We start from the raw sequence: 27,879 nt of genomic DNA, 5'->3' as shown, positions 1-27,879 counted from the left end.
GTGGTAAAAATCTCCTTTGCTCTAGTGGGTGGTCTCTTTGTGCCAGGTAGACCCATTCTGTGCCCAGCATGGTTAGAGCCATCTGTCATGGAACTATCAGTTAGAAATGCTAGAAATGTGCATATTTTGGGGAAATGGAACTAATACATTGAACTCCTTTTAGAAAATAAATTGAAATGCAACATAAATTCATGAGCAAACTGGATTATATCTATAGGCAAATTTATAGAGGTACTGTGCAGATGAACACACAGTTTCTTTTTTTTATTATTATTGTAAGCACTGCCAAATTTAATAAAACTTTTACCAAACTGTGACCTTCATGTATTAACTTAATTAAAGCAATATTATGGGTACTACTCAAAGTGTTAACTGTGGGCAGTTGTTACTGAAATCCATTATCTATGGAGTAAGTATTAGTAGCCAGCTGCATCAGAAATAAAACTGGTAACCAAGACCCTCCCTCGAGTGCTGTGAGCTCAGCAGGTTAAATCGTCAGAGCCCGTCAAAGCTTCTTAAAAAACTGATAGTTTAAGCCCCCTGGAGTTCAAGGTAAACCAGTCATTCCAGTCAGGAAGGACTATGACTTTATTTAGCAGCAAGGCAAAAATTGCATTTGGACAGGAAAAAGGATTTATATCAGTATCTCATGCATAAATTATTTTATTCATATATGTGTTTGTATACCTTGCTATTTAACTTTAATAAAAACACTCCAGCTTCTTTTAATCTATGGAAAGTGACTTTTGAAAATTTTCCTTTATAAAATGGAAAAGGATGTCCCAAGACCTCCCTTAATTTTTGTTAATTATAAGAACTATCTTTTTACTTACTAAAATTTTAGTTTAAGAATAAAACACAGAGAAATATTGTGAGTATATCTTTTTGTGTATTTAAAAATTTCTGGTGAATTTAAATAGCATAGTTGGAAAAGAAACATTATGTGTCTCAATGTGATTAGTACCTGATGGTATGAAAAAGTACTTAATCACGGATTTACTTTTCTCTAAGCATCTATTTAAGAAAGTTTAGAAGTTCTGCAGTTTTACTGAAAAAGTATACGTTAAGTAAAAGATTTGAGAATACAGCTTACCTTTATAAATATAGTATTTTTGATATTGCAGTATTTTTTTGGTGAGGAAGGTTGACCCTGAGCTAATTATCTGTTGCCAATCTTCCTCTTTTGTTTTCTCTTTTTCTCCCCAAAGCCCCAGTACATAGTTGTATATCCTAGTTGTAAGTCATTCTGGTTCTTCTGTGTGGGATGCTGCCACAGCACAGCTTGATGAGCCGTAAGTAGGGGCACCAGGATCTGAACCCGGCAACCCCAGGCCGCCGAAGCGGAGTGCGTGAACTTAACCACTCGGCCATGGGGCCGGCCCTGATATTGCAGTGTTTAGAAAGGCCATGACTTAACTTGTCTCTTACAGCCTCACTCTTTTAAGACATCTTAGTGGAGGGAAAAATACGATCATTCTAAGTAATAACTAACATTTATTGAGTATCTACAATATATTAGAGAATCAGAATAATTGTGTAATGGAAGTATTATTGTCATTTTTAGTTGAGAAATTGGGGCTTCAAGATATAAGATAGGTTGCCAAAGATGGTTGACTAGGTAAGCAAGCAATGGAGCTGATTCAAATTGTGCGACTCCCATGTTGTACTCTTTCCATTGTAGCATATTTCTTCCCACACTAAGTATATGGAAAAGTCCCCTTCCTCCCCCAAAGAAAGTGAAGTTCATTACTTTGAAGGCTGGGTGTTTATTAGTGCCTGTTGTGGGCTAGATGCTATGCTAGTTGCTGGAATTAGAACAGGAGCGACATGATTTTCGCTGTCATGGCACTTACACAGTCCAGTGGTAGAGACGGATGTAAAATAAGAAAACATACAAATAAATAATTAGAAATTGTGGTGAGTGGTATGAAGGAAACAAACCAGTTGCTGAGAGAGAGTAATGGGAGACTCTTCATTAATAGGATGGTCAGGGAAATTCTCTCTGAGGAAGAAGATATAAGCTGAGACCTGATAGTTGAGAGTCAGCTATTAGCTAGGCTGTCAGCTAGGCAGATGAAACAGCATGTGCAAAGGCCCTGAGTCAATCCAGTAGATTGGAACCTAACCTGTGAATCAGGACGGCTCAGTTTGTCTAGGCACTCATTTGCTAGCTCTCCACCTCCAGCTGTAGGCAGTGCATTGACCCTTCTTGGGACAGCTTCTCTTGCTACTTGCTGCTGGTACTTCAGTGATCACAATGGCAACTGCAATTGCAGTTGGAGTAGCAAAGGGAGTTCATTTGGCATCTTGAGGAAGATAAGGCTGGCTGAAGAAGGAAGATGGCAGTAGTGGATTTATATCTGATATATTCATTTGAGCTGGAGCCTATCCTAAGGAAGAGAGGCTCCAATTCAGATAAATACATCAGATATAAATCTATTGTTGCCGCCTTCATTTATGCATGTATTCAATATGTTTATTGCAAAGCACTGTCTAGATAAAGGGGATGGAGTGTGGTCTGTCCAATGGACGATTTGTAGACTTGGGACAAAGGGCACGAACCTGTCTTTCTACGTGGGAGACTGTTAAATCCTGGTAAAACTGATAGAAATAGTATTTTTAAATGTCTTATTTTGTAAACAACTAAGTGTTTAGTGTCTTCCAACTCTTCTTGTGAATTAATCATGTATTAGTTTAGTTTCCAAGTCTATAATGTATTCCCCAAATGGGTATTAAAATATTCTAGTAAAAGGGAATTTATGATTAAATATGGCAAAAGTAACTTCAGCAAACTATTCCAATTAAGTATTATAGATCCCCAGGCTACACTGATGACACTTAGCTGGGATGCTCTACATAGGGGAGAACAGTTTCAAAATGACACAAACCTATTTGTGAAGGGTTTCATATAATTTTTCCTCTTGATTAGAAATGTTTCCACCTATCACTTTTGGGAGTTTATTTTTTCTAAATCTATATATAAATTATATATTTAGGCCAATTGTAGGTTCACAGCAAAATTGAGAGGAAGGTACAGAGATTTCCCATATATCGCTTGGCTCCACACGTGCATAGCCTTCCCCACTATCAACGTCCACCATCAGAGTGGTGCATTTGTTAAAATCGATGGAGCTACATCGACACATTATAATTACCCAAAGCCGAAAGTCCATAGTTTACGTTAGGGTTTACTCTTGGTGTTGTACATTCTGTGAGTTTGGACTAATACGTAATGACCTTAATTCATCATTATAGTATTATAGAGAATATTTTCACTGCCCTAAAAATTCTCTGCACTCTCACCCCGTAACTCCTAACAAACACTGGTCTTTTTTCTGTCTTCATAGTTTTGCTTTTTCCAGAATGTGGTGTAATTGGAATCACATACTATGTAGCCTTTTCAGATTGGCTTCTTTCATTTAGTAATATACATTTAAGATTCTTCTATGTCTTATTATGGTTTGATAGCTCCTTTCTTTTTAGTGCTTAATAATGATTCCATTGTCTGTATTACCACAGTTTATCCACTCACTTACTGAAGGACATCTCTTTTGCTTTTGGCAATTATGAATAAAGCTGCTATAAACATCTGTGTACAGGTTTCTGTGTGGATGTGGGAGCATGATCGCTGGATTATATGGTAAGAGCATGTTTAGTTTTGTAACAGTTCGCCAAACTATCTTCCAAAGTGGCTGTACCATTTTGCATTCCCAGCAGCAATGAATGTGAGTTCCTGTTGCTCCACATTCTTGCCAGCTTTTGGTATTGTTAGTGTTCTGGATTTTGGCCATTCTAATAGGTGTGTAGTGGTATCTCATTGGTGTTTTAATTTTTAATTTGCATTTCCCTGATGACATGGGGTGTGGAGCACCTTTTCATATACTTATTTGCCATCTGTATGTCTTCTTTGGTGAAGTGTCTGTTAAGGTCTTTGGCCCAGTTTTTAATCGAGTTGTTTGTTTTCTTATTGGTGAGTTTAAGAGTTCCTTGTATATTTCGGATAATAGTCCTTTATCATATGTGTCTTTTGCATGTGTTTTCTCCTAGTCTGTGGCTTGTCTTCTAATTATCTCGGCACTGCCTTTTGTAGAGCAGAAGTTTTTAATTTTAATAAAGTTCAGCTTATCAATTCTTTCTTTCGTGGATTGTGCCTTTGGTGTTGTATCTGAAAAGTCATTGCCATACCTAAGGTCATCTAGGTTTTCTCCTTTGTTATCTTCTGGGAGTTTTATAGTTTTGTGTTTTACATTTTGTATTAGGTCTGTGGTCCATTTTGAGCTAATTTTTGTAAAGGGTATAAAGTCTGTCTAGATTAATTTTTTTTTTGCATGTGGATGTCCAGTTCTTGTAGTCCCATTTGTTGAAAAGGCTATTTTTGTTCCATTGTATTGCCTTTGCTCCTTTGTCAAAGATCAGTTGCCTGTATTTATGGGGGTCCTCAATTCTGTTGCGTTGATCTATTTGTCTAGTCTTTTACCAATACCACACTGTCTTGCTTACTGCAGTTTTATAGTGAGTCTTGACTTCAAGTAGTGTTAGTCCTCCAACTCTCTTGTTCTTCTTCAGTATCGTGTTGGCTGTTGTGGGTCTTTTGCCTCTCCATATAAACTTTAGAGTAAGTTTGTTGATATCCAGAAACTTGGTGGGATTTTGATTGCATTGAATCTATAGATCAAGTTGGGAAGGACTGACATCTTAACAATATTAAGTCGTCTTATTCATGAACATGGAATATCCCTCCATTTATTTAGTTCTTTGATTTCATTCATCACAGTTTTATAGTTTTCTTCAGATAGATCTTATATATATTTTGTTAGATTTATCCCTAAGTATTTCTTTCTTTTGGGTGCTAACGTAAATGTTATGTGTGTTAAATTTCACATTCCACTTGCTCATCGTTGGTATATAGGAAAACAAGTTGACTTTTATATATTAATCTTGTATCTTGCAACCTTGCTGTTAGATCCAGGAGTTTTTTTTTTTTTTTTTGATGATTCTTTTGGATTTTCTACATAGAAGATCATGTCATCTGTAAACAAAGAGAGTTTTATATCTTCCTTCCCAATCTGTATACCTTTTATTTCCTTGTCTTGTCCCATTGCATTGGTTGGGACTTCCAGTATGATGTGTTTTGTTTTTGTTTTTTTGTTGCAGTAACAATGGTTTATAACATTATATAAATTTCAGGTGTACATCATTATATTCTGATTGCTGTGTAGATTACATCATTTTCACCACCCAAAGACTAATTACAATCCATCACCACACACAGGTGCCTAATTACCCCTTTCATCCTCCTCCCTCCTCCCTTCCCCTCTGGTTACCACCATTCCAATCTCTGTCTCTATGTTTGTTGTTGTTTTTTATCTTCTATTTATGAGTGAGAACTTACGGTATTTGACTTTCTCCCTCTGCCTTACTTTGCTTAGCATAATACCCTCTAGGTCCACCCATGTTGTTGCAAATGGCAAGATTTCATCTTTTTTATGGCTGAGCAGTATGCCATTGTAGAGATATATATATATATAGCACATCTTCTTTATCTGTTCACCCCTTGATGGGCACCTAGGTTGCTTCTAAGTATTGGCTATTGTGAATAATGCTGCAGTGAACATAGGGGTGCATGTCTTTACACGTTCATGTTTTCATGTTTTTTGGATAAATACCCAGCAGTGGAATAGTTGGATCATATATAGTTCTACTCTTAATTTTTTTGAGGAATCTCCATACTGTTTTCCATAGTGGCTGCAACAGTTTGCACTCCCATAGGCAGCGTATGAAAGTTCCCTTTTCTCCATATCCTCTCCAACACTTCTTATTTCTTGTCTTATTAATTATAACCATTCTGATGTGTGTGAGGTGATGTCTCATTTTAGTTTTGATTTGAGTTTCCTTATAATTAGTGATGTTGAACATCTTTTCGTGTGCCTCTTAGCCATCTGTATACCTTCTTTGGAAAAATGTCTGTTCAGGTCCTTTGCCGTTTTTTTTGGTTTGTTTTTGTTTTTGAGGAAGATTAGCCGTGAGCTAACATCTGCTGCCAATCCTCCTCTTTTTGCTGAGGAAGACTGGCCCTGAGCTAACATCCATGCCCATCTTCCTCTACTTTATGTGTGGGACGCCTACCACAGCATGGCTTGCCAAATGGTGCCATGTCCACACCTGGGATCTGAACTGGTGAATCCTGGGCCACTGAAGCAGAATGTGCGAACTTAACCACTGCACCACCGGGCCGACCCCCATTTGCCCATTTTTTAATTGGATTGTTAGTTTTTTTGTAGTAGAGATGTATGAGTTCTTTATATATTTTGGATATTAGCCCCTTATCAGATATATAGTTTGCAAATATCTTCTCCTAATTGTTAGGTTGTCTTTTCATTTTGTTGGTGGTTTCCTTTGCTGTGCTGAAGCTTTTTAGACTGATGTAGTCTCATTTGCTTATTTTTTTCTTTTGTTTCCCTTGCCTGGTCAGACATGGTACTTGAAAATATGCTGCTAAGATTGGTGTGGAAGAGTGTACTGCCTATGTTTTCTTCTAGAAGTTTTACGGTTTCAGATCTTACATTCAACTCTTTAATTCATTTTGAGTTAATTTTTGTGTATGGTGTAAGGGAATGGTCTACTTTCATTCTTTTGCATGTGGCTGTCCAGTTTTCCCATCACCATTTATTGAAGAGACTTTCCTTTCTCCATTGTATATTTTTGGCTCCCTTTTTGAAAATTAGCTGTCCATAGATGTGTGGGTCAGTATGATGTTGAAAGCAGTGGTAAGAGGAGATATTCTTGCCTTGTTCCTGATCTTAATGGGAAAGTTTTGAGTTTTTCACCATAAGTATGATGTTAACTCTAGGTTTTTTTGTAGGTAGTCTTTATCAAGTTGAAAAAGCCTCCTGTATTTCTAGTTTACTGAGAGTTTTTATCATGAATGTGTGTTGGATTTTATCAAATGGTTTTTCTGCATCTATTGTTATTATCATGTGATTTTTTTTTTTATCCCATTGATGTGATAGATTACATTAATTGATTTTCAAATGTTGAACCAGCCTTGCATGCCTGGAATAAATCCCACTTGGTTGTGGTGTATTGTTCTTTTTTATACATTTTTGGATTCAGTTTGCTAATATTTTGTTGAAGATTTTTGCATCTGTATTTATGAGAGAAAATGGTCTGTACTTTTCTTTTCTTGTACTGTCTTTGCCTGGTTTTGGTATGAGGGTAATGCTGGCCTCATAGAATGAGTTAGAAAGTATTCTCTCTGCTTCTGTCCTCTGAAAGAGGTTGTAGAGAGTTGGTATAATTTCTTTCTTAAATGTTTGGTAGAACTCACCAGTCAACTCATGTGGGCCTGGTGCTTTCTGTTTTAGAAGGTTATTAATTATTGATTAAGTTTGTTTAATAGACAAGGCCTATTCATATTGTCTGTTTCTTCTGGTGTGAGTTTTGGCAGCTATGTCCGTTTCATCTAGGTTATGAAATTTGTTGGCAAAGAGTTGTTTCTACTATTCCCTTATTATGCCTGTCATGTCCATGGGCTCTGTAGAGATGGCCCTACTTTCATTTTTGAGACTAGCTGCTTTCACTCAGCATAATGCTTTTGTGATTCATCCAAATTGTTGTGTGTATCACTAGTTTATCCCTTTTTAAAATTATTGACTAGTATTGCATTGTACTGATATACAGTTTGTATATCCATTTACCCATTGAAGGGCATTTGAGTTGTTTCAGGTTTTTGAGAATTATGAATAGAGCTGCTATAAACATTTGTATATAGATTTTTGTTTGAATATAAGTTTTTCTTTCTCTTAGATGCATAGCTAGGAGTGAGATTGCTGAGTCATATAGTAAGTATATATTTAACTTAGTAAAAAACTGCCAAAGTTTTCCAGAGTTGCTGTACATATTGCATTCCTACCGGTAATATGTGAGAGTTGTAGTGGTTTGGCATCCTCCAGCAGTTAGTATTGTTAGTATTTTTGTTTTTAACCATTCTAATAAGTGTGTAGTGGTATTTCATTGTAGTTTTAATTTGTACTTCCCCAGTAGCTAAGGTGTTGAACATCTTTTTATGTTTTTATTTGCCATCCCTATATCCTTTTCAGTGAAGTCTTTGTTCAAGTTTCACCCATTTTTTAATTGGGCTTTTTATTTTCCTGCTGTTGAGTTTAGAGAGGTCTTTATATATTCTGGATACAAGTCCTTTGTTGGATACATGATTTGCAAGTATTTTCTTCCAGTTGGTAGCTTGCCTTTTTATCCCCTTACAGTGTCTATTGCTGATCAGAAGTTTTTAATTTTGATAAAGTCAATTTATCAATTTTTTTTCTTCCATGGATTTTGTTTTTAGTGTCATGTCTAAGAACTCTGCCTAATTCCGGGTCATGAAGATTTTGTTCTAAAAGTTTTTAGATTTGCCTGTTACATTTAGATACAAGATCCATTTGAGTTATTTTTTACATAAGACTTGAAGTCTTAGTTGAGATTTTATTTTGTTTTGCTTTGCATGTAGATGTTGAATTGTCCAAAATCATTTGTTGAAAGAACTGTTGTTGCCCTGTTGTATTTTTGCACCTATGTAAAAAATCAATTGATGATATTTGTGTGGGTCTATTTCTGGACTCTCTTTTCTAGTCTCTTGTCTATAAGTCTGTCCATTTGCCAGTACTACATTGTTGTGATTACTGTAGTCTTATAGTCAGTAGTATAATTGGATTCCTCCAACTTTCTTCTTTTTTATCCAGAATTGTTTCAGCTATTCTAGTTTCCATGCCTTTCTATATAAATTTTAGAATCAGCTTGTTTATATTTACTAAAAGTCCTGCTGGGATTTTGTTTGGAATTGTGTCAAAGCTAGATCATCTTGGGGGAGAATTGACACCTTTACTATGATGAGGCTTCCTATCCATGAACATGATTGGTCTCTTAATCTATTTAGGTCTTTGATTTCTTTCATCAGCATTTTGTAGTTTTCAGCATGCAGGTCATACATGTATTGTTAGATTTTGTACCTAAGTGTTTCAGTTGTTTTGAGGTTCTTAAGATGTATTGTTTTAAAAATTTGGATTCCCAGTGTACATTGCTAATAGTAGAAGTATGATTAATGTTTGTATGTTGACCTTGTATCATGTGATCTTGCTAAACTCATTTGTTCTAGGAGTTTTTTGGTAGACCCTTTTGGATTTTTGATGTAGACAATTGTGCTATGTGTGAATAGGAACAGTTTTATTTCTTCTTTTATGACCTGTGTGCATCTTATATTTATTTTTTTCCTTATTGCACTGGGTAGGTACTCCAGTATGATTTGGAATGGGAGTAGCGAAAGTGCACATTCTTGTCTTTTTTCCAATCTAGTGGAAAAGCATTTAGTCATTCAGCATTAAGTATGGTGTTAGTTCCAGGTTTTTTGTAGATGCCCTTTCTCAGGTTGAGGAAGGTTCTGTTTACTCCTAGTTTGCCAGGAGCTTTTATCATGAATACTTTTTCTGAATCAATTGATATGATTATGTGTGTATCTGTACTGTAATATATTTTATATTAAGTGATTTTTTAATATTGAACTAACCTTGCATTTTCAGGGTAAACCCTGCTTGGTTGTGGTAAATTATTATTTTCTATATATTTCTGGTTTATATTTCTTAATTTTTTGTTAAGAATTTTTTTCGTTATTGTTATGAGAGATATTGGTCTACAGTTTTCTTTTTGTGTATTGTCTTCGGTATTAGGATAATGCTGGCTTATAAAATGAATTGCAAATGTTCTTTCTCTTCTCTTTTCTGGATGAGAGTGTATAGAATTGGTTTTATTTCTTCTCTACATGTTTGGTAGAATTCTCCAGTGAATCCAGCTGGGCCTGGAGATTGCTTCTTCAGAAGATTTTAAGATATGAATTCAATTTCTTTAATGGCTATAGAAGTATTCAGGTTATCTGTTTCATGTTGGATGTTTGTTACTTTGTTGCTTTTGAAGAATTGGTTTATTTCATCTAAGTTTTCCAATTTATATGCATGGAGTTGTTGTTGGAATTTCTTTATTATCCTTTTAATGTCTTTGTAGTCTGTAGCAATAACCCCTCTTTTGTTTCCAATATTGATAATAACTTGTGTCTTTTTTTTCCTTTGTTGGTCTGGCTCAAAGCTTATCAATTTAATTCATATTTTTGAAGAACCAGCTTTTCGTTTGATTTTTCTTTATTGTTTTCCTGTTTTCAGTTTCATTGATATCTACTCTTTATTATTTTCTTCCTGCTACTTGCTCACAGTTTATTTTGCTCTTCTTCTTCTAGTTTGTTAAGGTGGGAGCTTGGATTATTGATTTGAGGTGTATCTTCTTATATAACATTTAATGCTATAATTTTCCTTGTAAGCACTGCTTTAGGTGCATCTAACAAAGTTAGATATTCTGTATTTTTATTTTTGTTTAGTTCAAAATATTTTCTAACTTTCCTCTTTTATCTATGGGTTATTTATAATTGTGTAATTTCCAAGTGTTTGGAGATTTTTCTGTTACTGATTTCCAGTTTAATTTCTTTAGGGTCAGAGAACATTTTATATGTTCCGTTTATTTTCAGTGTGTTAAAGTTTGTTTCGTGATGCAGGTATGGTCTATCTTGGTGACTCTTGCATGTGGACTTGAAAAGACTGTGTCATTTTCTATTGTGGGATGGAGTAGTGTATAAATGTCAGTTGAATACAGTAGTTAGTCCCATACAGTTTTTCTTTTTTTGCTTTCAGGGCTTTTTTCTTTTTCTTTAGTTTTCAACAGCTTGATTAGATGTGTTTGGTCATGGTTTCTTTTTATTCTATTTCAGATTCATTGAGCTTCTTGACTCTGTAAGTTTATGTCTTTGACAAATTTAGGGAGTTTTCAGCCAATATTTCTTCAAATATTTTATTTTTTCTTTCTTTTTTTTTGGGGGGGGGGAAGATTAGCCCTAAGCTACCTGCTGCCAATCCTCCTCTTTTTGCTGAGGAAGACTGGCCCTGAGCTACCATCCATGCCTATCTTCCTCTAATTTGTATGTGGGATGCCTACCACAGCATGGCTTGCCAAGTGGTGCCATGCCTGCACCCGGGATCCAAACCAGCGAACTCTGGGCTACTGAAGCAGAACATGCAAACTTAACCGCTGCACCACCAGGCCAGCCCCCAAATATTGTCTTAGCACCGTGCTATTTTTCTTTTTCTCCTTGTTCCCTAATAAAATGTGTGTTAGACCTTTTATCATTGTTCCATAGTTCCCTGAAGCTCTGTTAATTTTTTCCGTTTTTTTTCTTTCTGACTCAGATTATACAATGTCTATTGATCTATGTTTTTTATTGATTCTCTCCTCTACTATTGAGCCCATTCATTGTTTTAAAAAAATTCTGGTTATTGTATATTTCAGTTCTGAAATGTCCATGTGTTCCTTTTTACAAGTTCCATTTTTTTCTAATATTTTGTAGTTTTTCATTTGTTTCGAGAGTGTTCACAATTGCTTGTTGGAGTATTTTTATAATAGCTTCCTTAAAGTCTTCGTCATATAATTTTAACAGTTTTGTCATGTTGGCCTTGGTGTCTGTTGATTATCTTTTCTTATGAGAGTTGAGATTTACCTGGTTCTTGGTATGCCAAGTAATTTTGGATTGTATTTTGGATATTTTGAGTATTATGAGACTGTGAATCTTGTTTAAATTCTTTGGAGAATGTTGATATTTTTGTTTCAGCAGCAGTTGACTTGCTTGACTTCAGAATGCATGTTCTTTTTTTTTTTCCTGTGGACTGTGGGTCTTTGTAATGCTATTCACATCTGTTTCACATATGTACCAGTCTGAGGTCTGTGGTCTCTCTGTTAGTTCAGTTTTTAAATTCTTTGGTTTGCTTATTAGGATCATATCTACCCATGCTCAACCTGGGGATGAGCCCAGGAGTTCATAAACAACTTTATTAGGTCGCTTTTTCACACTAGCTTCTCCCTCTCTGTTATCTCCACTTTCTTGTTACTTAGGCCCTCTCTCTTCACTCCTCTTGTTTAGAAAGCTGGGATTTTAGTTACCTTCCACTGCTGCACACTTCCGTGTTCATAGCGAGGTGTTGAGAGTACAAAGAGAGACTCAGAGAAAATTGTTTCTTTACTCACAATGCTTCTGACACCAAATATGTGGGGTTTTTCCTCATATCAACAACCAATTCTCCAATTCTCTGAACACTAGCTGAGGGTCATCCTACAACTTAATTAAATTCTAACACTGACTACCTGACCTGGAGTTAGCTAAGACTGTCCCCACTTCAGATGCTGGTCACAAGTCCTAATTTGTCACCTATACTTTTCACCCACTGGCTGTAAATTGGAGGTTCCCACAATCCCCTCCTCAGGTTCAATAATTTGATATAATGGCTCACAGAACTCAGGTAAACACTTTACTTAATGTTTACTGGTTTATCATAAGTGATATTATAAAGGATACAAGTGAACCTAGATGAAGAGGTACATAAGGCAAGGTCTGGAAGGGTCCTAAGCACAGGAGCTCCTGTCTCGTGGAGTTAGGGTATGCCACCATTCTGGCACGTGGATGTGTTCACCAACACAGAAGCTCTCTGAACCCGATTGGTTAGGGTTTTTATGGAGTTTCCATTAAATCGTTGGCCATTGATGATTAACTCAAATCTCTAATCCCTCTCCTCTCTTTTAAATTTGGGGGATGGGGCTGAAAGTAGCAACCCTCTAATCAGTCTTGATTATTCTGGTGACCAGCTCCCATCCTGAAGCTATCTAGGGCCCTCCAGCCCCTCATGTCATTAGCATACAAAAGGACACTCTTATCACTCTAGAGATTCCAAGGGTGGTCAGGAACTGGGGTCAAAGACCAGATATTAGAACAAAAGATGCTCCTAGCATTCCTGTCTATCAGGAAATAGCAAGGGTTTTAGGAGCTCTATGTAGGAACTGGGGGCAGAGACCAAATATATATTTATTTTTATGTCACAAACGAAAAAAGCAGTGGGAATTTACCTATCCTCTTGGGACAATCAGGTTTCAGTGATTGGAGAAGTTTCCTTCTCTGACTATTTTGGCTCCTGCAGGCTCCCATTTCTGCCACTGCTGCTGTAGCCAAAGAATTGTGTGGAGGCTGGAGCACAAAAGAGTGGAGTTAAAAAACAACCCAAACAAACCTCTGGGAGATGTCTGTCGTGTTCTAAGTATTAGGAGCTCCCTTTTCTGCTTCTTGATTCAGAAGAATAGGGCTTCTGGAGATCTATCAGCACCCCAGTGCCTGCTCTGGGTATCAGACTTTGTTGATCAGGCAGGAGGATCAGGGAGGAAAGGAAATGCTAAAACTCATCATTGGTTTATAGTAATTTGAATTCTCTTCTTCCTCGATCTGCCTGCTACTATTTAGTTTTCCGAGTTCATAAATAGTTGATTCATGTTTTCTGTTCAGATTTCATAGCTGCATTCAGTGGGACAGACAGAATGGAATACGCTTCTTCCATTTTGCCTGGAATTAGAATGACCAGTGGTATTTCTTGAAAGTCGCTTAAAAACAAGTGTGGAAAGGAATTTGATGTAGCTGAATGGGTATTTGTATCCTGTATATTATGCTATATATTCCACATTACGGAAAAAAGTTTGGTTAGATAACATTAGAGGAAAAGAAAAGAGGTTTTCATTGTTGACAGCACTGCTTGTTAAGCGTCATCTGAGATTCGAGGGACAGAAAGAAGTGTGTTTTATAGCTAATAGCTTAGAATGGCCCAACTGCAGCAACCTAAGTAAGCTTCTGTTTATGATGAAGTATAGCATTCCTCACATGAACATTCTTTTCTTTTTATAGGAGATAAACATTGAGAGCCACTGACTTCTCAGTTAAAGCACAAACTGTTTACTATGGCATGGAAGATTCCTTCAAGCTGATTTTCCTTCTAGTCTTTCCAGAATTCTCTTCTGTCATCCTTTCCCATCAGTGCTTCCTTATACACCTTGATTCCAAACCATTTCACAGATTTTTAAATAGGCTGGGCCCTTTCACATTTCCAGTTTTGAATGTGCTCTTTCTCTGTTGGTAGTTCTCTTCTTACTTTTTTCCGTTTATTAGAAATCCATTATACTTCAACAAGTGATTCTTCATGAAACCATTTTCTGTATTAGCTACTTAGATATGCTCTTATTTATTACTTTTGATTGCAGATGGTATAGAAGTCTATCTTTTGTACTGGACTGAACTTCTGGAGGGGAGAGGACTGTGATTTATCATCTCTTTATACTCTGCTATAGCAGAGGACCTGTGATGAATGTGGGAATGAGTCAGGGAAGGGAGAGGGAAGCGTTCAGGGTTTATTTAATCCTAAAGGGATATGGTAGGTGGGACATAGAATAAATAATCAGAAAAGGGAATAGAAAGGAGAGACCGGTACTGTATAGATGGAATTAACAACTAATGTTTTTGGGGAAAATGTTTTATTACTTTGAGTTTTGCAAATAGTACTCGGATATTAATTTTCCTGGTCTTTTTATTATGCACAGTTTTTCTTTTGGTGGGGCAGCTTTTTCTTTAGTTCTTTCTGTCCAGAGAGCCACCTGCCGCAAGATTTTTCTATCTTGTGTTGTCCAGGTATTCCTTTTAATTTGAATACGTTTATTTACTCTTTCATACAAAAGAGGCATGCTGACAGCTGCCCCAAGTATTCTTTCCTAAGCTAGCCAGACATTTGGATTTGGAGAAAAGTTAGATTTTGAAATAAAAGACAAGTAGCTTGTAGCCTTATTAAACCGTTTATTTTTTTCCTCACCCATTGCTCCTGCCAGGTTGGTTACCTTTTTACTCTGCCTTTATAGTACATCCTGTCACAAATCTATTTCCAAAAGTAACGAACTAGTTCATCCTGAAATCTCTGAGAAGGTGAGCCTTCCTACAGACTAGAGTTTGTGTCCTAGTACTTCTTTGCAGCTGGTAGGTACACTGAAGTTACATATGTTTGGGCGTTTATCTGATGATGTTTACCCCTGCCCTCGCTCCCTGTTAAGAGGCAGTACCAGAGGAGCTGGGTCATGCTCCCGCTTAGCAGGTAACTTCATCTCCCCTGACACATTTATGTGTTTTCCTCCTTTCTTGGGTCTTATTCTCCACCTTACATGGTGCTTCAATTCCAAGGAAGGTGGAAGGTAATAGACCTTTCTTTGTCTCAGTCCTGATACCCTTGCTGTGTTTATCTGAGTGTAGTTTTCGTAGGCTCTCTAGACTAAGTCCCCAAAGAAGCACTTCTCAGCTTTCATTCTCTTCCTGATAGATGGGCCCTGTCATCGAGCTGCAGGTGAATTTGATGAATGGCACAATCACTTTGGATCTATAACTCTTGAGGTTAATTATTAGGCTTGGAATAGGGAGAAATCAAAATTGTGTTTAGAGCTCCTTCAAAGTACTGATCCTGTCCACTGGTATAGAAGAATTTCTTCAGCTCATTGAGAATGACTGTGATAAAATTGCTTGAGCTCCTTGACTGCTTTTGATGGTTGCTGCTTCATGTAAGGGAGCTAACTGTAGAGTATGACAAATTTTCCGGAGAGAGGAACATTTGGGTGGTTGATTTTGCTATTTTTAATATTCATTTGAAGCTCTTGGTGAGAAACTAACCAATCATAGAATGTAAGTTAAGGGTTTTATGTCTCTTATGAACACGGCATCAATATTGGATAATTTGCAAAATGGAATCTAGGTTAGAAAGCCAGGTTTTGGAGTTCCTAGGAATGCCTTGATGTATGGTAGAATGGATACTATGAGAAAGATACCAATCATTAAGATATATGAATAGAGGAATGGTGACGTGTGTTACCTATAACCAAGTTACATTTGTGGGTGTAATAACTTAGACACTATATGATCATTTTCACTTACCCATTTTTATACCAGATTAGATTCTCAGTAAGGATTTGTTGATATTTTTCATGGCAATCTTAAAAATAAGTTTTAACTTTCATTTTAGAAAACTCTATTATTGTTCACAAGTTTTGATTTTTAAATTAAAATAGAGACATATATTCTATATTTCCTGTGGTAAGAAATACAAAATTTAAAAAAATCCTGGCTTCTAATTCAGACAAGTGGGATGAGTCAGACTTCCTCTTCCTGTCTCAAATTTTCAGGGAAGAGAAACACTTAAAAAGAAAAAAAACCAAAAGAAAAATAACAAACCAGAATTTTTATGGAAAACAGAGGGGGACTGTGGTCCTGGAAATGATGGGGACTTTCTGAAAGATAGGTGGCAGATGGGATCATTCAGTAGGAAACCCCAGTCTAAAATGGACAGAAGAGGATGGCTGCAAGCGTGGAAGCAGCCCCGGAAGAAAGAGATCCAGGGGCAGGAAAGGACAACTGGGGCAACTGACAGCATGTCTGGTGAGGGAGCCTCATTATGATCATCCAGCCGGGTGGTTCCTCCACACTAAGTGACCATCAGCAAGGGGAATGGTTGGTAAACTGGTAAAGCTGTATCTTAGAATTCTTTAATGGTTAAAAAGAATGAAGCAAATCTCTACATATTGACAGAACATCTCTGAGACATGTTAAAGATTGAAAAAGAACTTGTACAGTGACACATACAGTATAATAATACTATTGTTTAAAAAATTCCACAGTAAAAATATTTTATATTTTTATAGTTACTTACATTATATAAAAGCGTAAACCAGGGGTTCTCAACAGTGGCATTATTGGATTGGGTAATTCTTTGTTGTAAGTGGTTGTCCTGTGCATTGTAGGATGTTTTGAGGCATCCCTGACTTCCTGCTCACTAGACAACAGTAGCATCCCCCCAACCCACAGTTGTGACAATCAAAACTGTCTCTAGACATTGCCAACTGTGTCCTACAAGACAAAATTGCTCCCTGTTTTTTGACATCTCATGACCTTTGGTGGCTATCTGTACTTAAATTATTAGAACTGACATTTAGCTATTCATGTGGTTTAGAAACATTCTTTTAATACACTGATTACAATGGAGATTATATTTTAATCCTACTCTTAGAATTTTACTCTGCCATTTTTTCAGAAATCTGTATTTAGAAATTTGATATATCTGTATTTGTCTTGATTGTTAGAATCTTGAATGCATGTGTGATAGCTTTTCTTTAGTGAGTGGAAAATGATTACAAGCCAGAGCTAAGCCCACACTCTCATTATTGGTATTTTCTTGTTCTTTTTGTTTTCCTTTTTTCTCCTTTGTTACAGTTTTTCTCATGTGGTACTATTTATATATTTTTTACTGTATAACTAAGCTCTATGTGTTCTTTCACAATTGCTTGTCACTGATAGACTAGAAATTGTGATGAATCTGTATAGTTTTTTAAAATTGCAAAATATACATAACATAAAATTTACCACTTAGTTAATATGTAATTCTACAATTCAGTGGCATTAGGTATGTTTACAGTGTTGTGTAACCATTACCACCATCCACTTCCAGAACTTTTTCATTGACGCTCTGTAGATGTTAGAGGATCTTTTTCTAGCTTGTCTTGAGTCTTCATGGCCATAAGTTTGGCTGCAGATAGTGGTACTGTTTCCATCTTAGGGAATTCTGGTCAGGTTTGTGAACCTAGGCACACGTGCTCACATCTGTTAGGGATTTCTCTGAGTGGGGGATGCTCTCTCTGAAAAGTTCTATCAATCTGCAATCTGAAAGTTTTATTGAATACCTTGTGTGTGTACTGGGCTTTCCCAACAGTTACAGAGAAAGCAAAGTAAAATATCCTTGCGTTCCCTAGCATTGCAGTTAAGCCACATAAAAGACTAGTCTGCACTTTTTCTTTCTTTTCTTTGTGTTTGCTCTTCAACCCAGGCTAGTCTGGCTTCTATTTATGTTACTCTACTAAATTGGTCCCCAAAGTCACCAGAGATCTGATTCGGCAGATCCTGCAGCTACTCTGAATTGTCGTCTTATCTGGTCTGTCTGTAGCACGTGGCACTGATGACTGCTCCCTCTGTTTTGGTACTTTCTGCTCCTTTCCCATTGTCTAGTTTCCTTCAAGCCTCTATGCATTTGGTAGGCTATTTTTACTGCTAGAATGCTCTTCCCAGATGGCTTCTATCTAAGAAATCTTCTTTGTCAGCTGAATTCTAACTTTCTCTTTATTGGTTAGAGTCATTAATCAAACATTTATAACATATAGCACTGTGCTATGTGCCAGGAGTGTCTCACATAGCAGAGCTCACAGCATAGTGGATTTAAATTTTTTTATATGAAATTTCCTGATTTTTATTTAATGGCTTTATTGAGGTATAATTTGCATGTCATAAAATTTACCAATTTTAAGTGTATTGTTCAGTGAGTTGTAGTAAATCTTTAGAGTTGTGCAACCCTCACCACTGTCCAGTTTTAGAACATTGCCGTAACCCAGAAAGATCCCTCATGTCCATTTGCAGTCACTCCTTATTCCCATTTCCACTTAGGTATCCACTGATCTGCTTTCTGTCTATAGTTCTGCATTTTCTAGAAATTTCAAATAAATGGAATTACATAATATTTGGTCTTTTATGTCCGGCTTCTTTCAGTTAGCATAATGTTTTTGAGATTCATTTATATTGTTGCATGTTATCAGTGTGTTCTTTTTTGTTTTTTGGCTGAGTACTATTGTGTTATATGCATATAATACATTTTGTTTATCCATTCACCAGTTGCTGGACATTTGGGTTGCTTCCAGTTTTTGATTACTGTGAATAATGCTGTTATGAACATTTGTGCACATGTCTTTGTGTGGACATATATTATCATTTCTCTTGGTCTTATACCTAGGAGTGGAGTTGCCGGGTCCTTTGGTAACTATACTTAACCTTTTAGGTACTGCCAGACTATTTTCCAAAGCAGCTACACCATTTTACATTCCTACTAGTAGCACGTGAGGGTACAAATTTCCTCTTGTACTTGCCAATGTTTGTTATTATCTGTCTTTTTGAGTATAGCCATCCTAGAGGGTGGGAAGTGGTATTGCATTGTGATTAATGGTATCTTTTTTTTTTTTAATGTGTATTTTTGTCTTGATTATTGTTTTTTCAAAGATTTTTTTATTTTTTTCCTTTTTCTCCCCAAAGCCCCCCAGTACATAGTTGTATATTCTTCATTGTGGCTCCTTCTAGTTGTGGCATGTGGGATGCTTCCTCAGCGTGGTTTGATGAGCAGTGCCGGGTCCGCACCCAGGATTTGAAGCAACGAAACACTGGGCTGCCTGAAGTGGAGGGCAGGAACTTAACCACTTGGCCACGGGGCCAGCCCCCAATGGTATCTTTTGAAGAGCAAAAGTTTTTAACTTTGATGAACTCCAATTTATCAGATTTTTTCTTTTATGGATCAGTCTCCAGGAGACTGACATCTATGGAGTATATCACTTGAGCTTCCTTGCCCTTTGCCTCTGGTTGGCTATTTGTCCCATCTCTGCTTCCTGCCTTGCTGCGGTTCTGACAGTGGCCACATTCTTCTAGGGTTGTAAACACTGTTGGACTGCCCATGTTCCCCAGCTCTAGTTATGTTCTTCCCACTCTGAACCCCTTCAGGACTGGGGCAGTAATGGCTTCCCACTGTTGCTAGTCCTCAGAAACCTTGCCATCCTTTGTTGATTCCTTTAACCCTTCTCATGTCTTTGTTATTTAGTTAAAGGTTTTTGAATGTGCCACTTTATCCCTGGCAAGTTCTGAGTGACGTATTAATTTGGACTGAAAAGCATTTCTAAGGCAGGGGTTGGAAAACTATGGACCGTGGGTTAAATCTGCTCACTGCATGTTTTTATAAATCTTTATTGAAATACAGCCATGCCCATTTGGTTTTGTGTTGTCTATGGCTGTTTGGTTTTTGTTTTGAGGAATATTAGCCATGAGCTAACATCTGCCGCCAATCCTCCTTTTTTTGTTGAGGAAGACTGGCTCTGAGCTAACATCCATGCCCATTTTCCTCTACTTTATACGTGGGATGCCTGCCATAGCATGGCTTGACAGGCGGTGTGTAGGTCCATGTCTGGGATCTGAACTGGCAAACCTGGGGCCACCGAAGTAGAATTTGCGAACTTAAGTGCTGCTCCACCGGGCTGGCCCCTGTCTATGGTTGTTTTTGTGCTACAAAGGCACAGTTGAGTAGTTCTGATAGAGACTATGCTCTACAAAACCTGTAATATTTACTGTATAGTCCTTTACTGAAAGAGTTTGCTGACCCCAGTTCTAATGCATATAAGGTAGCTCACAGAATCTCCAGGAGGGCCAGAAGATGACAGACAACCCAGTCTGTCATAGAACGAACCCATTTCCACTACTGACCATTCTTGACAGTTGTGATGTTCTGGGATAGACCCAGAAGTGCTTATAGAGTTGTCCTAGAAGAACTAACACCTTTACTTTCATGCTTGTCGTGAGATGTAATCTGCCTGCAGGGGTACTGCCTCACAGTACTCTCACTTCTTTAGGTATGCCTGATTGGTGGAACTGAAGTCACATATATGCACCCTAGCTGCAAGTGAGTCTAGGAAATGTTCCTTTTTGCTTTTTGCTCTTGATAGAAGATAGAGCAAAGCTAGCTAGAAAGGAGTGTTGAAATGGTCATTTAGTGAGTCCTTCTGCAGCATCTGCTGTGAGAAGTATCAATACCTTTCCTTTTTAACATTCTAAGTTATGGAATTTATTCTTATTTTCTTCTCTCCCCTGCCCATAAACCAAACACAAATATGCAAACAAAAATAACTAAAATGGTTATAAATCAAGGAAGTACGTCATAGAGGATGGCAAGGATTAAATTTGCCACAATTCCATCGATGCCAGAAGTACACAAGACTTCATCAATCAGAGAAAGACAGTTTACTGCTCTCAACACAGCAAATAGTAGGAGTGTCAGTATGGTAGCATCATTCGCTTGTTCATGAGTCCCACTTGGAGATGTGATCAGTCTTATTAGCAGCAACAAATACAGTGAGTTGTGTCATAGCTAAGGAACACAGGGCTGTCAAGAATTGTGAAGGGTCTGAGGCTTTACTGTATTTGCAAGCTAGCAAGTTAGCCTCCCACAATATCGTGGATGGTGGTAGAAGATATGAGACTGCTGGGTCAGAGATGAAGGACAGTTTATTACTCACAGCCATAGTAATGATCAGAGTATCAGCATTTTTGCCGTAGTTCCCAAAGTGCCAGTTCCCACAAGGTGATATGAAAAGGGTCAAATGATACCTGCATACACAGTGGTTTGCATTATAGTGGAGGAACCCAGAGCTTAGGGTTCTGCCTGCATAATGAATCTTTTGTAATTGGCTGTTAGCCTCCCTGCGCTTTGCTTCAGTGTTAGACACTATCCTCCTCTTGTAGGGCTGTTGGCTATATAAACTTCAGCAAATATAGTTTCAAACAAAAGGCAGTCAGTGCCTTGCTCACTTGATGTGCAGAAATGCAAAAGACTCATGAAAAATTTTTGCCGACTAGAGCCAAGAATCCTGTACCTTTTGTAGCAAGTGGCAAATAAGGCAGTGCTTCCTCCTCCAGAAGAAAGTAGTTCTTTATCAGTCTCACCGTGGTTGCTTGTCTTATTCACTTTCCTGTGGTTTAGACTTTGTTGTTTGGAACGTTCAGCAAGTATTTATGGGGTGCTCAGGCCCCATGGTGAACTACCTCTGCCAAAAATATGTAACTACCAGTTATTTCCCTTTCTGGCTCTCATAAACTGTAAAATTGACATGGCCGTGTTCTGTTGAAGTTACTACTTCCATTTCACTAATCTGATTAATAAGAATTGAGTTGGTGTTTGTGGTGGTGATTATATTAGAGATCTTATTACAAGTAATAAATATTGATATTAAAAATACAGTGGTTTAAATAGGGTGACTTTCAAATGTTCTCTCACATAACATCTGGTCATTTTAGGTAAGGGAGGCCAGTCTATTTCAAAGGATATCCAGGGGCTCTGGTTCTTGCTGGTTTGTTACTCTGTCATCCGGTAGGGCATGAGTGGGCAAACTTCATGTAAAGACCCAGCTAGTAAGTATTTTAGGTTTTGTGGACCATACAATCTCTGTCCCAACTTCTCAATCCTGCCATTATAACGCAAAAGAAGCCATAGGCTGTAAGTAGATGAATAGGTGTAGCTGTGTTCCAATAAAACTTTATTTACAAAAAAGACATTGGACTGGATTTAGCTCTCACTGTAGTTTGCTATCCCCTGTCCTAGGGAGTTGCTTTAGTCTGCATAGTTGAATTTGGTTGCTGCAACATCTGTGTTGCAGAGCAAGGGAAAGAACACAGCTAAAATTCAGAGAAATATGCTTTTGTTTAAGTTGTAGATGATTTGGAAGTTGTGCATTTCACTTTCTGATCTCCATGACTCAAACTTACTCATTGAGATAAGAGAACCTGATAAATCTGGTCTCTTAGCTGGATAGTCATGTGCAATGGGAGCAGGTGAATGAAAGTTTTGGGCACAATAGTGATCTGCCACTATGATGTCTGTAATTTATTTCAAACTCCTTCAGAACAGTGAGACATAAACCCATGTGTTAATTTAACCTGTACTATACGTCTGGTCAGTTCCTCTTATTGGAAATTGACTCTCTAGGGATGTTTCAAAAGCATTTACATCTTTCCATAACTTAGTCAAGATCAGATTCTTTTTTTTTTTTGTCCCTCAAAGCCCCAGCACGTGGTTGTATATGCTATTTGTAAGTCATTGTAGTTCTTCTATGTGAGCCACCACCACAGCATGGCAACTGACAGGTGATTTGGTTCCATGACTTGGAAGCAGATCTGGGCTGCCAAAGTGATAAGCGCTGAACTTTAACCATTAGGCCATCAAGGCTGGCTGGAGACCAGATTCTTAAAGTAAATGGGTTTTCATTGGTGAAATTAGTGGTTTAATATTTAACAGTGTGGATAGTGGAAATGGATGCTTATTAGTCAAATGAGTGCTATTGAAGATATTTGGATTGGCTAAAATATATCGGAGACCTTTTACCCTTGCATAAACAAGATATATGAATCAAGCGAGGCATTTACCTTTAGGGATGGTGCCTTATACTTGAATTTCTTATTTTTGCTATCCAGCCATTGGAGAGGAAGATTTCCAGTTGCCTTCTAAAAGCTCTAAGAATATCAGAATCTTGCCTTTGAAATATTATTATGCCTCTTGTGATTGACCTTTTCATGCAGGGTGGTTATCAGACAAGAACTAAGACTTTATGCAGCCTGTGGAACAGGTTGTATGAACTGTTTTTTAGCTGTCTAGCTGAGAAATGTTTGCTTCATAAATGTCTGTATGTGTGATGGGATTTGGACTGAGTGTTGCTAATATTATAACTTTTTAGCTAGATGAGGTAAGGGAGTAGCTAACTCTCACCCATCTTAAACTTCTTTGGTGTCCACCATCATCTCTAAAAAGAACTTAAGGGCCGGCCCGGTGGCGCAGCGGTTAAGTGCGCATGTTCCACTTCGGCGGCCCGGGGTTCACTGGTTCCCATCCCGGGTGTGGACATGGCACCGCTTGGCAAAAGCCATGCTGTGGTAGGCGTCCCACATATAAAGTGGAGGAAGATGGGCACGGATGTTAGCTCAGGGCCAGCCTTCCTCAGCAAAAAGAGGAGGATTATTGGCAGATGTTAACTCAGGGCTAGTCTTCCTCAAAAAAATTAAAAAAAAAAGAACTTAAGAGTTGTGTATAATGAAATTGCTTGAGTTGGTTCATTTTTTCTTTTCTTTTTTAAAAATTTTATTGTGGTAAGATCACTCAACATAATCTCTATCCTCGTAATGAGTTTTAAGGGTACAATACATTATTGTTGACTGTAGGTACAGTGTTGTATAGCAGATCTGTAGTCCCTATTTATCTTATTTAACTGAAACTTTATACCTCTTGATTGATAACTCTTTATTTCTTCTTTCCCTATCCTCTGGTACCCACCATTCCAGTCTTTGATTTTGTGAGTTTGACTATTTTAGATCCCTCACATAAGTGGAATCGTGCAGTATTTGTCTTTCTGTGTCCAGCTAGTTTCAGTTAGCATAATGTCCTCAAAGTCCATCCATGTTGTTACTTATTGCAGAATTTCCTTCCTTTTAAAGGCTGAATAGTATTCCATTGCATGTATATACCACACTTTCTTTATCCATTCATCTGTTGATGGACATTTAGGTTGTTTCCACCTCTTCGCTGTTGTGAATAGTGCTGCAGTGAAACCTACTTTGAAAATTATATAAATTTTAACAGAAGAAAAATAGTAAAGTCATTAATTCTGCCATCCAAAAATAATCATGAATAAATGTGTCATGGTACTACACATGTAGTTTACAAAATGGAATAAAAGAGAATGTAATATTTACTGTCTTAAAAAGAAATCATTATTTTCAAGGGATCAAATTGCCTTTCTAGAAAGGATGTGCCAGAATGCTAGTCTGTTGACATTTGTGTAAGTCTCTTTAGACACTTTGTATAAAATAGAGAGAAGAGTTCTTTTTTTTTCTCTCTCTCTCTTAGAAATAGGATTTTATCTGGTTGTTTGAAAACGATTTTTCTTTTTCCTGGTTCTTCAAAATAAAGATTGATGCAGTTGGCTTCCTTTCTTTAACTCTTCAGTCTTTCAAGGGTTAAGTTTTGTTTGTTGATAGTGTTAGATTTGGTGGATACTGTCTCGCCAGGTTGTATTGCTGTTCTCAGGCCAGGAGCACATCTAATCTATGCTATATTGTTCTCATAGTGTTCTACCCATTTGCCTTGAAGGCTATCACAGGGAAAACTCAGGTATTCATGATCATGGTAAATCATGTCCACGTGACTGCAGTTCTTGTGGAGTGATAGGTTTCAAAAAAAATCTCCAAGCATGAGAAAATATCCTCAAAGCTGCTTGTCTTCCCTGTCTTTCTCAGTCTGTACTAGTGTAGAAGGTATTGAAAACATTTCACTCAGATCTGGTCTAGCCTGCTTTTTAACACTAAGGTGCAACATATTTCATAAGGATAAGAACCAAGCAGACTATCTTTTTAGCATATTGTAGGCATCTAATGGACTAATATGAAATTTTCTACTAACTCAAAAATGTAAAATTCTGGCGCTTTATTTTTCTTTTTACTTTATTGAGATTATGATAGTTTATAACCTTGTGAAATTTTAGTTGTACATTATTGTTTGTGTCAGTCCTGTTGTAGGTGCACCACTTCACCTTTTGTGTCTGGCACAATTTTTAACCTACCCTTATCCAAGTGTTTAAATTCACTTTTAAAAAGTCAATAAGGAAGATGAATTTTCTTTCTTTCTTTCTTTTTTTAGTTCTAAAAGTTGTAAAACACACCCTTTGTTCTGCTAGATCATTCTTTGGAAAATAATAGGCTGATATAAGTAATTTTCCTCTATTTAAAGAGGAAAAAATTTCAAAATATAAAACTAAATCATTGAGGAGGAAAGTAATAATCTTTAAAAACCTCTATTGGAAACTTTTCTATTGGAAAAGTTTATGAAGACTGCTTTACTTAGTATTAGTACTTAAAGTCTTTTTTCTTTTTGAAACTTGTAGGTAGCAATATCCTAGTTAATTGATTAGTTTACCTCAGTTTAAACTTTCCTCGATTGTTATATTTTCCTTTTACTGTTGAAGTATATAAAAAGGAATTTGGTTTTCAAGATGCTGAAACTTTTGAAACATAAATGCACCTTGTCACTGTAGTCAATGATAGGTCATTCTTTGGGAGAGCGTCCCCACTGCTTGAGTGTAGAGTTTTGCATTATTAACGCAAAGAAATCACCTCCAACGTTTAGTACAATAGGAACAGAAAAATTGAAACTTAATTTCTAAAGTTTTTTGAACTGTTCTTTCCCAGTTGACTCATAGGTATCTCCTTAGAACTAAGGCAGTGGAAAATTGTAGATTTTTCTTTCAAAGAGCTTTGCCCAGCATTTTTGCTAGTACTGACCTTAGGCTAGATGGTGGACTTGGTGAGGTGCTAGTATACTTTTCTACCCTAAAGTAAGGTTTCTGAGGAATAGAAGAAAAGAAGCCAACCAACCCTTTAGAAACACCATGTGTTTTGCCTTTCTTTGTAAAGTCCATAAGCAATCTTGACCTACTTTTGATGTATAGTTTACTTAAATGTTTATTTGGACAATATTAATCATCTGCTAAAATATGTTAGGCTCTGAGCTAGAGTCTCAGCATGTTTACAAAGAGTTTGTGATAACATAGGAAAAATGTCTCTTATGATGTTAGTTAAAAAACAAAAGGATCCAAAATTATATATGCATTATGTCTACTGAAGTGTATTTAGAGAAAAGACTGAAAGTAAATAACTCAAAATACTATTAGGATTCCCCTCCTCTTTTACTTTTACTTTATTTTTTTTTTTTTGCTGAGGAGGATTTGCCCTGATCTAACATCTGTTGCCAGTCTTCCTCTTTTTGTATGTGAGCTGCCTCCACAGCATGGCCACTGACAGACGAGTGGCGTAGGTCTGTGCCCAGGATCTGAACCCGGGCTGCCAAAGCAGAGAGTGCCGAACTTAATCACTAGGCCACCAGGCCTGGCCCCTTTTTTGCTTTTGGATGCATGTTTATTATAGAAATTTTGGACATATAAACATACACATATGTATTCATGTGCATATCTTTTAATTTCTTTCCCCCTCATTCAACCCTGAGTTCCCATATGTATTACTAAGGTGGAGAAGATTTAACTTGGTGTAGTTAGACTTTTACCTCAAAGAAACTGCTTAACAATGAAAGTTAAATTGCCATCCAAGTATATCTATGAGTTAAGAAGCTTTTAGCACATAACACTGTGCTGGGGGAGATTAGGAAAAAACAAAAAGAAATTTAAGACACAACCTCTGCTTTGCAGGACCTTATGATCTGGTGGAAGAAAGCGTATAAATTTTAACAGACATCATCTGTAAAGCGGTTTAAATGATATTGCTGGGCAGTATGTGATTAAATGCCAAAATTTGCACTTAAGTACTATTGGAGTTCAGATTAGAGGAGATTTATTGGAAGCTGAAGTACTTGGGAAAGACCTAGTAGTAGAAGTGAAACTTTATGTGCATCTTTAATAATAGATAGTATCTAGAGGGAAATAAAATATACAGAATAAATGCAGATTTAAGTTTAAAGACTTTATCCCCACCTGGCTAATGCATTCTTTTTAAGAGATTGTTCAGTGTTCAATTTCTTTTTTATAGAGAAAAGCCACAGCCTCAGTTACAGCAACAAAATTGCTAATAATAGGATCTTAACTGGGTAGAGAGCAGTAGAGGAGGGGATATTCTGGTCTGACGGAAGAAGAGCAACTTGAGGCTGGAACAGCAACCACAAGGACAGCCTTGCTTTGAACATGGGGATATTTAGGATCCCTTTGTGAGCATGGCTGCCTTTCCTTGAAGTGGATATTATTAGAGAAATTACAGTGTATATATTTGAGTATTTTATATTAAGATAATTATCTGTAAATCTGTTGGGTAGGTATTTTTACCTTTCAATACATATTTTTTTACTTAATTGGAAAATACGTATTGAATTGATGAAGAGGACTCTGAGCTTTCTAAAAGATGACTTTTTTTTGTAGATCTCATTTAAAACAAAGTGCTTCTTAAAAAGTTACTTCACAGCTGAAGAATGTGACTTAGCAATGCTCAAAAGGATTTGCCCCCTTAGTCGGGACGGGGGCTCGTAAATGTCTGGGTATATGTATGTGCTCCAGTTTTCATATCTGCCTTGTAAGATAAATTTAACCTGATTGAGCGTTCCTTAACCTGGAAAACTGTTAGGAAAAGTCATTTCAAAAATATATGAATCCCTTCATTTTAAAGGAATAAATTTCTTTTAGAAGTGAACAACTTACTCTTTTCAGTATTGAACGCCTAGCTTCTATTAAGCAAAGAGATGTTTAAAACATTGTAGAGTGAGTAGTCTTAAAAAT

General features: G+C 37.0%; 1 protein-coding gene across 1 annotated transcript in view; it reads left to right on the top strand.

Annotated features, from left to right (window-relative positions):
* PCCA (propionyl-CoA carboxylase subunit alpha) overlaps positions 1 to 27,879 on the top strand; it is a 438,123-nt gene that overhangs the window by 80,438 nt on the left and 329,806 nt on the right. The gene's annotated exons all lie outside the window — the stretch shown is intronic.

This window comes from Equus quagga, chromosome 6, assembly GCF_021613505.1.
Source record: "Equus quagga isolate Etosha38 chromosome 6, UCLA_HA_Equagga_1.0, whole genome shotgun sequence".
Lineage (NCBI taxonomy): Eukaryota > Metazoa > Chordata > Mammalia > Perissodactyla > Equidae > Equus > Equus quagga.
This window is presented reverse-complemented; position numbering and strand designations above follow the sequence as displayed.